Raw genomic sequence first — 15,157 nt, forward strand, 5'->3', positions numbered from 1 at the left:
CACCCTCCTCCCCTCCTCCTATAAATAGTGGGGTTTCGGGCTGCCCAACACACGCGATTTGATCTCTCCCTGGTGCAGCCCTACCTCTCTCCTCCTCGTCTCTTGCGGTGCTTGGCGAAGCCCTGCTGGAGTACCACGCTCCTCCACCACCACCACACCGTTGTGCTGCTGCTGGATGGAGTCTTCTTCAACCTCTCCCTCTCTCCTTGCTGGATCAAGGCATGGGAGACGTCACCGGGCTGTACGTGTGTTGAACACGGAGGTGCCGTCCGTTCGGCACTAGGATCTCTGGTGATTTGGATCACGACGAGTACGACTCCTTCAACCCCGTTCTCTTGAACGCTTCCACATAGCGATCTACAAGGGTATGTAGATGCACTCTCTTTCCCCTCGTTGCTGGTTTCTCCATAAGATAGATCTTGGTGACACGTAGGAAAATTTTGAATTTCTGCTACGTTCCCCAACAGTGGTATCAGAGCCAGGTTTATTGCATAGATTCTATGCACGAGTAGAACACAAAGTAGTTGTGGGCGTAGATTTTGTTCAATATGCTTACCGTTACTAGTCCAATCTTTATTCGACGGCATTGTGGGATGAAGCGGCCCAGACCGACCTTACACGTACTCTTACGTGAGACTGGTTCCATCGACTGACATGCACTAGTTGCATAAGGTGGCTAGCGGGTGTCTGTCTCTCCCACTTTAGTCGGATCGGATTCGATGAAAAGGGTCCTTATGAAGGGTAAATAGCAATTGGCATATCACGTTGTGGTTTTTGCGTAGGTAAGAAACGTTCTTGCTAGAAACCCATAGCAGCCACGTAAAACATGCAAACAACAATTAGAGGACGTCTAACTTGTTTTTGCAGGGTATGCTATGTGATGTGATATGGCCAAGAAGAATGTGATGAATGATATGTGATGTATGAGATTGATCATGTTCTTGTAATAGGAATCACGACTTGCATGTCGATGAGTATGACAACCGGCAGGAGCCATAGGAGTTGTCTTAATTTATTTATGACCTGCGTGTCAACATAAACGTCATGTAATTACTTTACTTTATTGCTAACCGTTAGCTGTAGTAGTAGAAGTAATAGTTGGCGAGACAACTTCATGAAGACACGATGATGGAGATCATGTTGATGGAGATCATGGTGTCATGCCGGTGACGATGATGATCATGGAGCCCCGAAGATGGAGATCAAAAGGAGCAAAGTGATGATGGCCATATCATGTCACTATTTGATTGCATGTGATGTTTATCATGTTTATACATCTTATTTGCTTAGAACGACGGTGGTAAATAAGATGATCCCTCATTAAAATTTCAAGAAAGTGTTCCCCCTAACTGTGCACCGTTGTGAAAGTTCGTCGTTTCGAAGCACCACGTGATGATCGGGTGTGATAGATTCTTACGTTCGAATACAACGGGTGTTGACGAGCCTGGCATGTACAGACATGGCCTCGGAACACATGCGAAACACTTAGGTTAACTTGACGAGCCTAGCATGTACAGACATGGCCTCGGAACACAAGAGACCGAAAGGTCGAGCATGAGTCGTATGGTAGATACGATGAACATGAAGATGTTCACCGATGTTGACTAGTCCGTCTCACGTGATGATCGGACACGGCCTAGTTGACTCGGATCATGTAATCACTTAGATGACTAGAGGGATGTCTATCTGAGTGGGAGTTCATAAGATGAACTTAATTATCCTGAACATAGTCAAAAGGTCTTCGCAAATTATGTCATAGCTCGCGCTTCAGTTCTACTGTTTAGTTATGTTCCTAGAGAAAATTTAGTTGAAAGTTGATAGTAGCAATTATGCGGACTAGGTCCGTAAACTGAGGATTGTCCTCACTGCTTCATAGAAGGCTTATGTCCTTAATGCACCGCTTAGTGTGCTGAACCTCGAACGTTGTCTGTGGATGTTGCGAACATCTGACATACACATTTTGATAACTACGTGATAGTTCAGTTAAACGGTTTAGAGTTGAGGCACCAAAGACGTTTTGAAACGTCGCGAAACATATGAGATGTTTCGAGGGCTGAAATTGGGATTTCAGGCTCGTGCCCACGTCAAGAGGTATAAGACCTCCGACGATTTTCTTAGCCTGCAAAGTAAGGGAGAAAAGCTCAATTGTTGAGCTTGTGCTCAGATTGTCTGAGTACAACAATCATTTGAATCGAGTGGGATTTGATCTTCCAGATGAGATAGTGATGTTTCTCCGAACTCATTACCACCAAGCTGCTAGAGCTTCCTGATGAACTATAATATATCGGGGACATATATGATGATCCTTGAGATATTCGCGATGTTTGACACCACAAAAGTAGAAATCAACAAGGAGCATCAATTGTTGATGGTTGGTGAAACCACTAGTTTCAAGAAGGGCAAGGGCAAGAAGGGATACTTCATGAAACGGCAATTCAGCTGCTGCTCTAGTGAAGAAACCCAAAGTTGAACCCAAACCCGAGACTAAGTGCTTCTGTAATAAGGGGAACAGCCACTGGAGCAGAATTACCCTAGATACTTGGTAGATGAGAAGGCTGGCAAGGTCGGTAGAAGTATATTGGATATACATTGTGTTAACGTGTACTTTACTAGTACTCCTAGTGGCACCAGGGTATTAGATACCGGTTCGGTTACTAAGTGTTAGTAACTCGAAATAAAAGCTACAGAATAAACGGAGACTAGCTAAAAGGTGAGATGATGATATGTGTTGGAAGTATTTCCAAGGTTTATCAAATATCGTACGCTCCCTCTACCATCAAGATTGGTGTTTGCGTTGAGCATAGACATGATTGGATTATGTCTATCGCAATACGGTTATTCATTTAAGGAGAATAATGGTTACTCTGTTTATTTGAATAATACCTTCAATGGTCTTGCACCTAAAATGAATGGTTTATTGAATCTCGATCGTAGTGATACACATGTTCATGCAAAAAGATATAAGATAGTAATGATAGTACCACCTACTTGTGGCACTGCCACGTAAGTCATATCGGTATAAAACGCATGAAGAAGCTCCATGTTGATGGATCTTTGGGCTCACTCGTTTTTGAAAAGTTTGAGACATGTGAACCATGTCTATTGGTGTATATGCATGAAGAAACTCCATGCAAATGGACCATTTGGACTCACTTGATTTTGAATCACTTGAGACATGCAAATCATACCACATGGGCAAGATGACTGAAAGCCTCGTTTTCAGTAAAATGGAACTAGAAAGCAACTTGTTGGAAGTAATACATTTTGATGTGTGCAGTCCAATAAGTGATGAGGCATGTAGTGGATATCGTTATGTTCTTACTTCACAGATGATTTGAGTAGATGTTGAGTATATTTACTTGATAAATCATGAGTCTGAATTATTGAAAGGTTCAAGTAATTTCAGAGTGAAGTTGAACATCGTCGTGACAAGAGGATAAAATGTCTATGATATGATCGTAGAGATGAATATCTGAATTACGAGTTTGGCACAGAATTAAGACATTGTGGAAATTGTTTCACAACCAATACAGCCAGGAACACCATAGTGTGATGGTGTGTCCGAACATCATAACTGCACCCTATTGGATATGATGCATACCATGATGTCTCTTATCGAATTACCACGATAGTTTATGGGTTACGCATTAGAGACAACCACATTCACTTTAAATAGAGCACCATGTAATTCCAATGAGATGACACCGTATGAACTATGGTTTAGAGAAACCTAAGCTGTCATTTCTTAAAAGTTTGGGGCTGCGACGCTTATCTGAAAAAGCTTCAGGCTGATAAGCTCGAACCCAAAGCGGATAAATGCATCTTCATAGGACACCCAAAACAGTTGGGTATACCTCCTGTCTCAGATCCGAAAGCAACAAGGGATTGTTTCTAGAATCGGGTCCTTTCTCGAGGAAAAGTTTCTCTGGAAAGAATTGAGTGGGAGGATGGTGGAGACTTGATGAGGTTATTGAACCGTCACTTCAACTAGTGTATAGTAGGGCACAAAGAGTTGTTCCTGTGGCACCTACACCAATTGAAGTGGAAGCTTATGATATTGATCATGAAACTTCGGATCAAGTCACTCCCAAACCTCGTAGGATGACAAGGATGCGTACTACTTCAGAGTGGTACATAATCCTGTCTTGGAAGTCATGTTGCTAGACAACAATGAACCTACGAGCTATGGAGAAGCGATGGTGGGCCCGGATTCCGATAAATGGCTCGAGGCCATAAAATCCAAGAGAGGATCCATGTATGAAAACAAAGTGTAGACTTTGGCAGAACGGCTCGATGGTCGTAAGGCTATTGAGTACAGATGGATTTTAAAAAGGAAGACGGACAATGATGGTAAGTATCACCATTAAGAAAGCTCGACTTGTCGTTAAGTTTTTTTCCAACAAGTTCAAGGAGTTGACTATGATGAGACTTTCTCACTCGTAGCGATGCTAAGAGTCTGTTGGAATTATATTAGTGATTATTGCACTATTTATGAAATCTTGCAGATAGGATGTCAAAAAACATTGTTTCCTCGACGTTTTTCTTGAGGAAAGGTTGTATGTGATACAACCGGAATGTTTTGTCAATCCTGAAAGATGCTAATAAGTATGCAAAGCTTCAGCAATCCTTCTAAGGACTGGAGTAAGCATCTCGGAGTTGGAATGTATGCTTTGATGAGATGATCAAAGATTTTGGGTGTATACAAAGTTTATGAGAAACTTGTATTTCCAAAGAAGTGAGTGGGAGCACTATAGAATTTCTGATGAGTGTGTGTTGTTAACATGTTGTTGATCGGAAATGATGTAGAATTTCTAGAAAGCATGCAGAGTTATTTGAAAAGTGTTTTTCAATGGAAAGCCTGGATTAAGCTACTTGAACGTTGAGCATCAAGATCTATAAGGATAGATCAAAACGCTTAATGGTACTTTCAAATGAGCACATACCTTGACATGATCTTGAAGGTGTTCAAGATGGATCAGTCAAAGAAGGAGTTCTTGCCTGAGTTGTAAGGTATGAAGTTAAGACTTAAAGCTCGACCACGGCGGAAGAAAGAGAAAGGACGAATGTCGTCCCCTATGCTTTTGTCATAGGCTCTATACGGTATGCCATGCTGAGTACCGCACCTGATGTGTGCCTTGCCACATGTCTGGCAAGAGGGTACAAAAGTGATCCAGGAGTGGATCATTAGATAGCGGTCAAAAATTGTCCTTGGAGTAATAAGGACATGTTTCTCGATTATGGAGGTGATAAAGAGTTCGGCGTAAAGGGTTACATCGATGCAAGCTTTAACACCTATCCGAATGACTCTGAATAGCAAACCGGATACGTATAGTGGAGCAACCATTTGGAATAGCTCCAAGTGGAGCGTGGAAGCAGCATTTATAATATGACCTAGAGATTTGTGAAGTACATACGGATCTGAATGTTACAGACCCGTTGACTAAAACCTCTCTCACAAGCAAAACATGATCAAACCCAGAACTCATTGAGTCTTAATCACATGATGATGTGAACTAGATTATTGATTCTAGTAAACTCTTTGGGTGTTAGTCACATGGGGATGTGACCTTGAGTGTTAATCACATATTGATGTGAACTAGATTATTGACTCTAGTGCAAGTGGGAGACTGTTGGAAATATGCCCTAGAGGCAATAATAAATTGATTATTATTATATTTCCTTGTTCATGATAATCGTTTATTATCCATGCTAGAATTGTATTGATAGGAAACTCAGATACATGTGTGGATACATAGACAACACCATGTCCCTAGTAAGCCTCTAGTTGACTAGCTCGTTGATCAATAGATGGTTACGGTTTCCTGACCATGGACATTGGATGTCGTTGATAACAGGATCACATCATTAGGAGAATGATGTGATGGACAAGACCCAATCCTAAGCCTAGCACAAAGATCGTGTAGTTCGTATGCTAAAGCTTTTCTAATGTCAAGTATCATTTCCTTAGACCATGAGATTGTGCAACTCCCGGATACCGTAGGAATACTTTGGGTGTGCCAAACGTCACAACGTAACTGGGTGGCTATAAAGGTACACTACAGGTATCTCCGAAAGTGTCTGTTGGGTTGGCACGAATCGAGACTGGGATTTGTCACTCCGTGTGACGGAGAGGTATCTCTGGGCCCACTCGGTAGGACATCATCATAATGTGCACAATGTGATCAAGGAGTTGATCACGGAATGATGTGTTACGGAACGAGTAAAGAGACTTGCCGGTAATGAGATTGAACAAGGTATCGGGATACCGACGATCGAATCTCGGGCAAGTACAATACCGCTAGACAAAGGGAATTGAATACGGGATTGATCGAATCCTCGACATCGTGGTTCATCCGATGAGATCATCGTGGAACATGTGGGAACCAACATGGGTATCCAGATCCCGCTGTTGGTTATTGACCGGAGAACGTCTCGGTCATGTCTGCATGATTCCCGAACCCATAGGGTCTACACACTTAAGGTTCGATGACGCTAGGGTTATAAAGGAAGTTTGTATGTGTTTACCGAATGTTGTTCGGAGTCCCGGATGAGATCCCGGACGTCACGAGGAGTTCCGGAATGGTCCGGAGGTAAAGATTTATATATGGGAAGTCCTGTTTTGGTCACCGGAAAAGTTTTGGGTTTTATCGGTAACGTACCGGGACCATCGGGAGGGTCCCGGGGGTCCACCAAGTGGGGCCACCAGCCCCGGAGGCTTGCATGGGCCAAGAGTGGTAAGGGACCAGCCCCTGAGTGGGCTGGTGCGCCTCCCACAAGGCCCAAAGGCGCAGCTTGGAGGAGAAGGGGAAACCCTAGGCTCAGATGGGCCTAAGGCCCACCCTAGGGGGCGCCCCCCTCTCCCCCTCTTGGCCGCCCCCCCTTTTTCCCATCTAGGGCTGCCCCCCCCCAGGGGTGGGAACCCTAGAGGGGGCGCACCCTCTTCCCCTCCTCCTATAAATAGTGGGGTTTTGGGCTGCCCAACACACGCGATTTGATCTCTCCCTGGTGCAGCCCTACCTCTCTCCTCCTCGTCTCTTGCGGTGCTTGGCGAAGCCGTGTTGGAGTACCACGCTCCTCCACCACCACCACGCCGTTGTGCTGCTGCTGGATGGAGTCTTCTTCAACCTCTCCCTCTCTCCTTGCTGGATCAAGGCATGGGAGACGTCACCGGGCTGTACGTGTGTTGAACGCGGAGGTGCCGTCCGTTCGGCACTAGGATCTCCGGTGATTTGGATCACGACGAGTACGACTCCTTCAACCCCGTTCTCTTGAACGCTTCCGCATAGCGATCTACAAGGGTATGTAGATGCACTCTCTTTCCCCTCGTTGCTGGTTTCTCCATAAGATAGATCTTGGTGACACGTAGGAAAATTTTGAATTTCTGCTACGTTCCCCAACAGTTGGGTTATAATGGGAACCCCTTGATAGTTCGCCTTGATTAAAGCTTTTCCAGCAATGCCCAACCTTGGTTTTACCATTTGCCACCTAGCCTCTTTTCCCTTGGGTTTCCGGAGCCCGAGGGTCATCTTATTTTAGCCCCCCGGGCCAGTGCTCCTCTGAGTGTTGGTCCGAACCAGGCAGCCTGCGGGGCCATCTCGGGGAAACTCGAAGGTTGGTTTTACTCGTAGCTTGACCTATCTGAGTGTGCCCTGAGAACGAGATATGTGCAGCTCCTATCGGAATTTGTCGGCACATTCGGGCGGTGTTGCTGGTTTAGTTTTAACCTGTCAAAATATCTTGAAGAACCGAGATACCGAGTCTGATCGGAACGTCTTGGGAGGAGGTCTATTCCTTCGTTGACCGTGAGAGCTTGTCATGGGCTAAGTTGGGACTCCCCTGCAGGGATTGAACTTTCGAAAGCCGTGCCCGCGGTTATGGGCAGATGGAAATTTGTTAATGTCCAGTTGTAGATAATTTGAACCTTAATTTAATTAAAATGAATCAACCGTGTGTGTTACCGTGATGGCCCCTTCTCGGCGGAGTCCGGGAAGTGGACACGGTGTTGGAGTAATGTTTGCGCAGGTTGCTCTCTAGTTTCTCGCTCGCGCTTTGCCTCCTTTTCTCGCTCTCTTTTGCGAATAAGTTAGCCACCATATATGCTAGTCGCTTGCTGCAGCTCCACATATATTTACCTTACCCTACCTATAAGCTCAAATAGTCTTGATCGCGAGGGTGCGAGATTGCTGAGTCCCTGTGGCTCACAGATTACTATTACACCAAATGCAGGTCCAGGTGATTCCGCTCCAGGTGACGCTTACGAGCTCAAGTGGGAGTTCGACGAGGACTCTCAGCGTTACTATGTTTCCTTTCCTGATGATCAGTAGTGGTGCCCTGTTGGGGGTGATCGGGACCATGTCGCTTGTTGGGTTATCTTTCATTTTGGCGCCGTAGTCAGGCCATGAGTGTTTGAATGATGTATGTTATTTATGTACTTGATTGACGTGGCGAGTGTAAGCCAACTATGTTATCCCTTTTCATTATCTTTATTACATGGGATGTTTGTGATGATTACCTGACTTGCGACATATGCCTTCAATGCGATTATGCCTCTAAGTCGTGCCTCGACACGTGGGAGATATAGTCGCATCGAGGGTGTTACAGCCGTAGAATGCTGTTCTGGAATCCATATCTTGCTTGGAGAAGAGTGCTATGTTGTTGTGATTGTGTTCCCTCGTTCGGTTTGTGTGTCTATATAGCAGCCAGGAGCAATAAGGATGGGGTGCAAGAACAGTTCAAACCAATTTGTTTGAGTGTCTTTTTTCTCATTTCAGAGGGAATGTTTCAGTGTTGTTAGTTAGGTGACAGCGACACACACGCGTGAGGAGCAAAGACTAATCCTTTTGTCTATATAGGAATGCCCGTGCTTTTTGTAATGAGGAAGAAGCACCATGCTTTGATCAGGTCCTGGCGGCTATTAGTACCAAACCGGATATAGATCTTAATTAATTATATGCTCTCTCGTGCAATGACCTGGTCGACTTTCAAACAAGCTTCCACGGCTTTGCACATGGGTCTTAATCGTTCCACATGCGTCTTAATCGTTCTACAAACGCGGGCGGTATAGGTAATACGTAACAAAGTTGACAAACGTGACACATTCAAATATTCCATGGGCACGTCAAGGATATAGACCCGCCAACTTTCCTATAATCGCATGTACTCAAAGATGTAACTTTGCCTGTTTTCAAATAAAGTTCCAAGAGACTTTTTCTTCGAAAAATAAATTTACAAGGGCAAAGACTGGTTTTGCTGATCCGTTTCTCCAGCTATTACATTATATAAATCCAGTAGTTCGAGCCGACATAGTGTGATGTGGTCGCCTCTCTAAGCTCGTCTCATGGTTTTCAATTCTTTCACTGAGAAAGCCAACTAACAAGTATTTAAAGAGAACACACATTTATGGAAAACATAGGCCCGAGAATGGATATTGGGACGTTACATAGACATCATCAATCATATCATAGTGCACATAACAAAGCATGTAAAACCAAGCTCATGTTCTCCTACTTTTGTAGGCATGTATTAGTATGTAGTTGAACTTGCTTATTTATAGGAACAAGAGCTTGCCCAGCATCTATAGTCCTACCCTCCCATGTCACGGTGATCATAGTTTAAACAAAGGGTAATTAAGGCGTCATTTTGTGAGACAACCGTACCAACACATTAACACTTCGTGAATACATGGAAACATCAAATCACAACACTCCCCATTGATATCCCGGTCACCCTCGGGGTCACTTTTGAGGCTATAATAGGTACATACCACACTTGCAGGTACAATCCAGACACATTGGCATCATGAAAACTTATATGGTTAATATATGATACCACATTACTTGGGCCCTATTAGTAGACATTAAGCATAACAAAGTTGTATCAAAACCCTATAATCTTAGCACTACTATATGATTGGCATCGTCAAATTCCCATCCACCTGCCTACAACAGATTACTTGCATATGGATGGAAGAAACATGATGGAGATGAGAGGAAAAGAGTTGATGGCGGTGGAACTCCCTCTTAGTGTGCAGAATCAACCTCTCGACAACCCTCCTAGACGAGGATTAGCGATGGTGTCGACCGTCAAGTGTCAGGATAATATGGCATAAATTTCGTGGAACTTAGAACGCCAAGAGAAATTGATAGCCGGAAGGAGTTGATGGGAGACAACCTTTGGATCCCCACGCAGGTGGCTCACACAACCTCCTCCATAGCCAGCGTGAGGAGTGGGGCATTAAGGTCAATGATACTCAAATCGGAAGAGACATACCGAGGACGAGGTAAGGGTGGGGGATAATCCATCATTACAAAAGGAATGTGAAACCGAATTTTATTAAACTAATTTTCATGTGTATTAGATTATTATTTTCACCCGCCAAAGAATCCTATCTGGAGCAATAGAATTAAAATGGACATGGGCGCTCAGAACAATTAATTGACAAACGCAAAAATAAGGATCTTGAAGTTTGGACCCAAGGACAACAAGGCATAAAAATTTTGATATCACAAAGGAAATCGTGCAAACTACAATGTAAATCTAAATTAACTTCAATGTACTAACACGAGCATTTTGGACATTAGCAGCCATTCATGAATTCGGTGATTTTGGCCCAGCTAAGAAAATTTGATCATGTTTATTTCTTTTCACTTCCAGTTTAGAAACGTTTTCATCCAGAAAGAAAGGTTCCGGAGATTTGATCATTCGTTCTCCCTTAGTCTATTTCATGTCGATATGATCCATGGTTTTCTCATTAATTCATTTTTCGTAAAAGTTTGTGAATAAACCTCTCCTTAGCAAAGAATCGTATTTTATTCCAGTATAACATTTCCTGTGATGATGTACAAAATTAAAGTGTTTCTTCTACATTTTCTTATGCCAACCACATGAATACATAAATTATGTGTATAATACAAAGAATATGAGCTTAAGATGTATCTGCAACAAAGTCTTGTATCACATTCCGTACCGCAATAGGAATTCTCACTGAGTGGGTACTTCCGTCTGACCATGTCAAGCTCCCAAAAGTGTATCCTCCTTGTACTCTCTGCCTTGTTGTGAATGTCACCATAAACGTCACACTTTTACTAGTGCTTTGGGTGAAATTTATCACAGATGGCTCTACGGACACGTCTATCCCCGCTGGAGCTTCAACCACTAAATGATATGTTGCTTCCGCTGGCCCAATGTTAGTCACGGTGCGCCGAAGCATGACACGGTCCTTGAGGTCTGGCACGGCAATTGACGGGAGGTTGAGATTGAGGTAGTAGGACTCACAGCCGCCTAAATATCCAAGGGTGCAGTTGAAAAACTTGTTGTACTCCCTTGCATCAATGTCATAAACCAAGCCAGGGTCAACGGCTCTATTTGGGTCAATGTGTCCACCACCAAAGTCGAAGGGGTCGGCTAGTTTCCTTGGGACTGCTTCTGCTTGGATTGGCATGCCAAAACGATCGGTCACAGATGCTTCAACCAATGCCAAGGAATCATCAAGTTAGTCATATATTCAAATGAGTTATTTTGACGTATTTTGGTTATTACTTTCCTACCTGTGGTGACGATGGCCGATTTGATCATGGCAGGTGACCACTGAGGGTGAACCGACTTGAGCATCGCAGTCACTGCGGAGACATGTGGGCACGCCATTGATGTCCCAGAATAGAACACGTAGGAGCCGCGCACCGCTGCCAATATGTTGACGCCAGGAGCAGTAATGTCGGGCTGTCAAAACATTAATTTTTATCATGAATTAGGTATGTAAGTCTTCAATTCTGAAAAACTAGATAGGCTAGATAGCAAACAAACAGTGACAAACATTCAACTATTTGCCTTAAGTTGATAATGATATACACCTTCAGTATGCCAGGGAGCAATAGGCTTGGACCTCTGGAGGAGAACGAGGCGACCCTCGGCGACAACACCCCATTTCCAACAACACTTACAGCCGGAGACACCATCACCACCGGATTCCTAGACACATGACAAACATGAATTAGTTCTTGTATAAGGAGATGGCAAACTGACTGTTCAAATATGTTCACACTGCAGTTTCCAACAATTCGACAAATTCTCACTCAGTCATGTCCCAGTAGGAGAAAATTCGATGTGCGATCTCGAAATCCACCAGAGCGCAAGGCATAAATCCCTCGCACCCGACCAGGCTGTCAAGATTGTTGGCGGTATATTGTGCGAAGATGAGGCCCTTCGCACCGGACTCAATAGTATAATTGAATTGATGGCATAAGGGAGTATTAACTGGGGCGACCACCGCGATGCCTCTTCTGGTGCATAACAAAGGACGGTTTTGCCCGTGACATTGCCCAAGGCCAGTGATTCCGGGTCGCAGCTGCTCAAAAGTTTTAAAATTGAACATGGTTTCGTCCTAAAGCGCGGCATTTACTATTAATCAAATGTCGTCAAGAGACTGGTTTCTTTCATTACCTCCCAGCATAAACAAGGGCCTGAGAGCCGCTGTTATTTATAGCTGCATTGTAATTTAGAGCTTGTCCCTGCGCTTGAAATTGATCACAAATTAAAGGAGGAGCAAACCATTTATTTTCCCCGGGTTGGTTTGAACGTCACTTTCGTGCTCAGATAGTCAAAAGGTTATTATTTAGTAAAATTATAGGGAAAAGCCTGATTGACCAATCCTCCACATTCATGCTATCTTATATGAACTATTTCAGGATTGGAGCACGTCTTATCCAATAACATTTTCACCTGTTTTCTTTAATATTTTCCATGGGGTTTTTCTATCCCTTGAGAAGGGCAAGGTAACACTTCCCTGTAATATTTCTTAAGAGATGGAAAATATACGAAATGATTTACATACTTTTTTAAAACAAAGGAGTGAAATAGTTTGGTACATACCACCAGCTTTTCTTTGTTCCCAAGCAATATTAAGGTCGGAAAAGACCGGTCAATCGTGCTAGCGGCCACCGTCGTAACCCATGGCACGGCATTCGTCACCGTCTGTGGCACAGGGCCATCATTCCCTCCGGCGAACACGACAGAGATCCCTCTTTGCACAGCATGCAACGTCCCAGAGTACTCCTGACCAACCCCTCCAACAGAGAGCGACAAGACGTCAACCCCATCATGTATAGCGTCATCAATGGCAGCAAGGACCGCCGCGTCAGGGCAACCCTCATCCAGCCAGCACACCTTGTAGATACCAAGTCGTGCACGTGGTGCTCCGTCACGTGCCACACCCATGCCTAGGCCTCCATAGCTGACGCCCTGCACTTCCCCACCGGCGATAGTTGAGGCGACGTGTGTGCCATGGCCATTGAGGTCCCTAGGTGACTTGTAGTCGATCTTTAGTGACTCGGCACTGATGCCACGGCCATACCACCGCGCACCGATGATCTTTCTGTTGCAACTAGTGGCGTTGAACTTCTCGCCACTCTGGCATTTTCCTTTCCACCGTGCCGGCACGGGGCCATAGCCGTTGTCATCAAAGCTTCGTGATTCAGGCCATATGCCTATAAAGAAGCATTTACATCCATGGGGTTAATTGATTCCTGGCCTTGGGATTTCTCATGTTTTGGATTTAAGCTTAAGGATGGGATTACAAACCTGTATCGATCACACCCACAATGACATCTTCACCATACTTTGCTCTTTTGAGGAGCCCCGGTTGTTGTGGCGGTTGATTATAGTCAAGGCCAAGGAAATCCCAGCTCCGAGTTGTGTGCGTTTTGTGAAAAATATTAGTGTTCACAGAGACAACTTCAGGAAATTCTACATTCATAGTATGTTGATTAGTTCATTTCGATCATGCAAGTTGATATAAAGATAGCAAGCTCATGCCACCTCCGGACTGACAATTAATAATCATACTCCAAACAAATATGGTTGTGTAAATGGCAATGATGATGGAGAGGCTGGGGGCTTAACCCCGTCTTATAAAAAAAAGGGTTGACAATTACTTACTTGCGATTGCCACAGCTTGAGATTTTGTTAGCATAGCCGCGAACCCAGAAAATCCATGCTTGTAACTGTAAACTATCGGCCTCACGGCTTCATCCTTGCTGTTTCAAGTAATAATACAACAAAAGGGAGGTGAGCAAATCACGACTGTTTCCTGCTAACACATCTATGATGCGACATGAAACTCATAGCCAGTAGTACCTCCCAAAAACAGATATTAGCATGTCATGGTGCGACGCGATGACCACGGACGGGTCATCATGTTTCTTCTCCCCCATATACACAATGTAGAGCTGAAATTTCAACAAGAAAATGTTCTCAGTAAAAGATTGGAAAGAAGATAAGATAAATGCTGTGCGAAGAGGAATCGAGCATGGATCTTACTTTGCTCGGCGCGCTGGCTGAAAGAGGCAGCAGCGTCACCAGCAGTAGCAGAGCGCCGCAGAATGCTGTTCTGGAATCCATATCTGGCTTCGAGAAGAGTGTTCCCTCGATCGCTTCTCCCTGTGTGTATATATAGCAGCCAGGAACAAGAACAAGCATGGAGGCACAAGAACAGTTCAGACGAATTTGTGTGCGAGCTGTTTCCTTCCCTTTTAAGGGATTGTTTGTGTTGCTACTTGCTAGGTGACACACACGTCCGCAAGGAAGACCATATATAGATCCTTGTCTGTATACAAAGCACCGTGCCTTTTCCATCAGAGAAGAAGCACCGTGCTTTGATCAGGTCTGCCAGGATTAAACAGCTAACCGGATATAAATATTCTGGTGTCTGACGTAATGACCTGATCATCGTCTTTCAAACAATTTTCCGCGGTAAGTTGGGCATGAAACAGGATGGGCCGCTTTGATGCCAGGACAATCATTTTAGGTTTTTTAGGCTTATGCCCTTGGTTGGTTCCCACTACTCTTAGATTTCGGACCTACACAGTTTTACCCTTGTTTCAATATAAAACCATTTTTTTCTTTTCAATTTGAACTCAATTTCATCAATTCTGAAGTTGCTACCCACATGTGTGATGTGGTCTGTTAGACCATTGCTTAGGGCATCTCCAATGCAGACACCTACTCCGGCCTCAAATGTCTGAACCGGATGGTTCAGACACTTTAGACCTCCAATGTGGACTCCTACCAAAATCACTCAGTCTGTCCCCAAATCGAGAGGCGGGATCGGGGAGTCTAGGCATCGTCATGTCCCATTACTACATCTTGAACCCAGCAACTACCT

The 15,157-nt window shown here is 44.3% G+C and overlaps 2 pseudogenes; both read right to left on the minus strand.

Annotated features, from left to right (window-relative positions):
* Nucleotides 1-8,627, minus strand: part of LOC119332538 — a 27,022-nt pseudogene extending 18,395 nt beyond the window's left edge.
* Nucleotides 8,628-10,824: 2,197 nt separating this feature from the next.
* LOC119328146 lies at nt 10,825-15,151 on the minus strand (annotated as a pseudogene).
* Nucleotides 15,152-15,157: the final 6 nt, after the last annotated feature.

The sequence above is a fragment of the Triticum dicoccoides genome, chromosome 7A (genome assembly GCF_002162155.2).
Source record: "Triticum dicoccoides isolate Atlit2015 ecotype Zavitan chromosome 7A, WEW_v2.0, whole genome shotgun sequence".
NCBI classification, from domain to species: Eukaryota; Viridiplantae; Streptophyta; class Magnoliopsida; order Poales; family Poaceae; genus Triticum; species Triticum dicoccoides.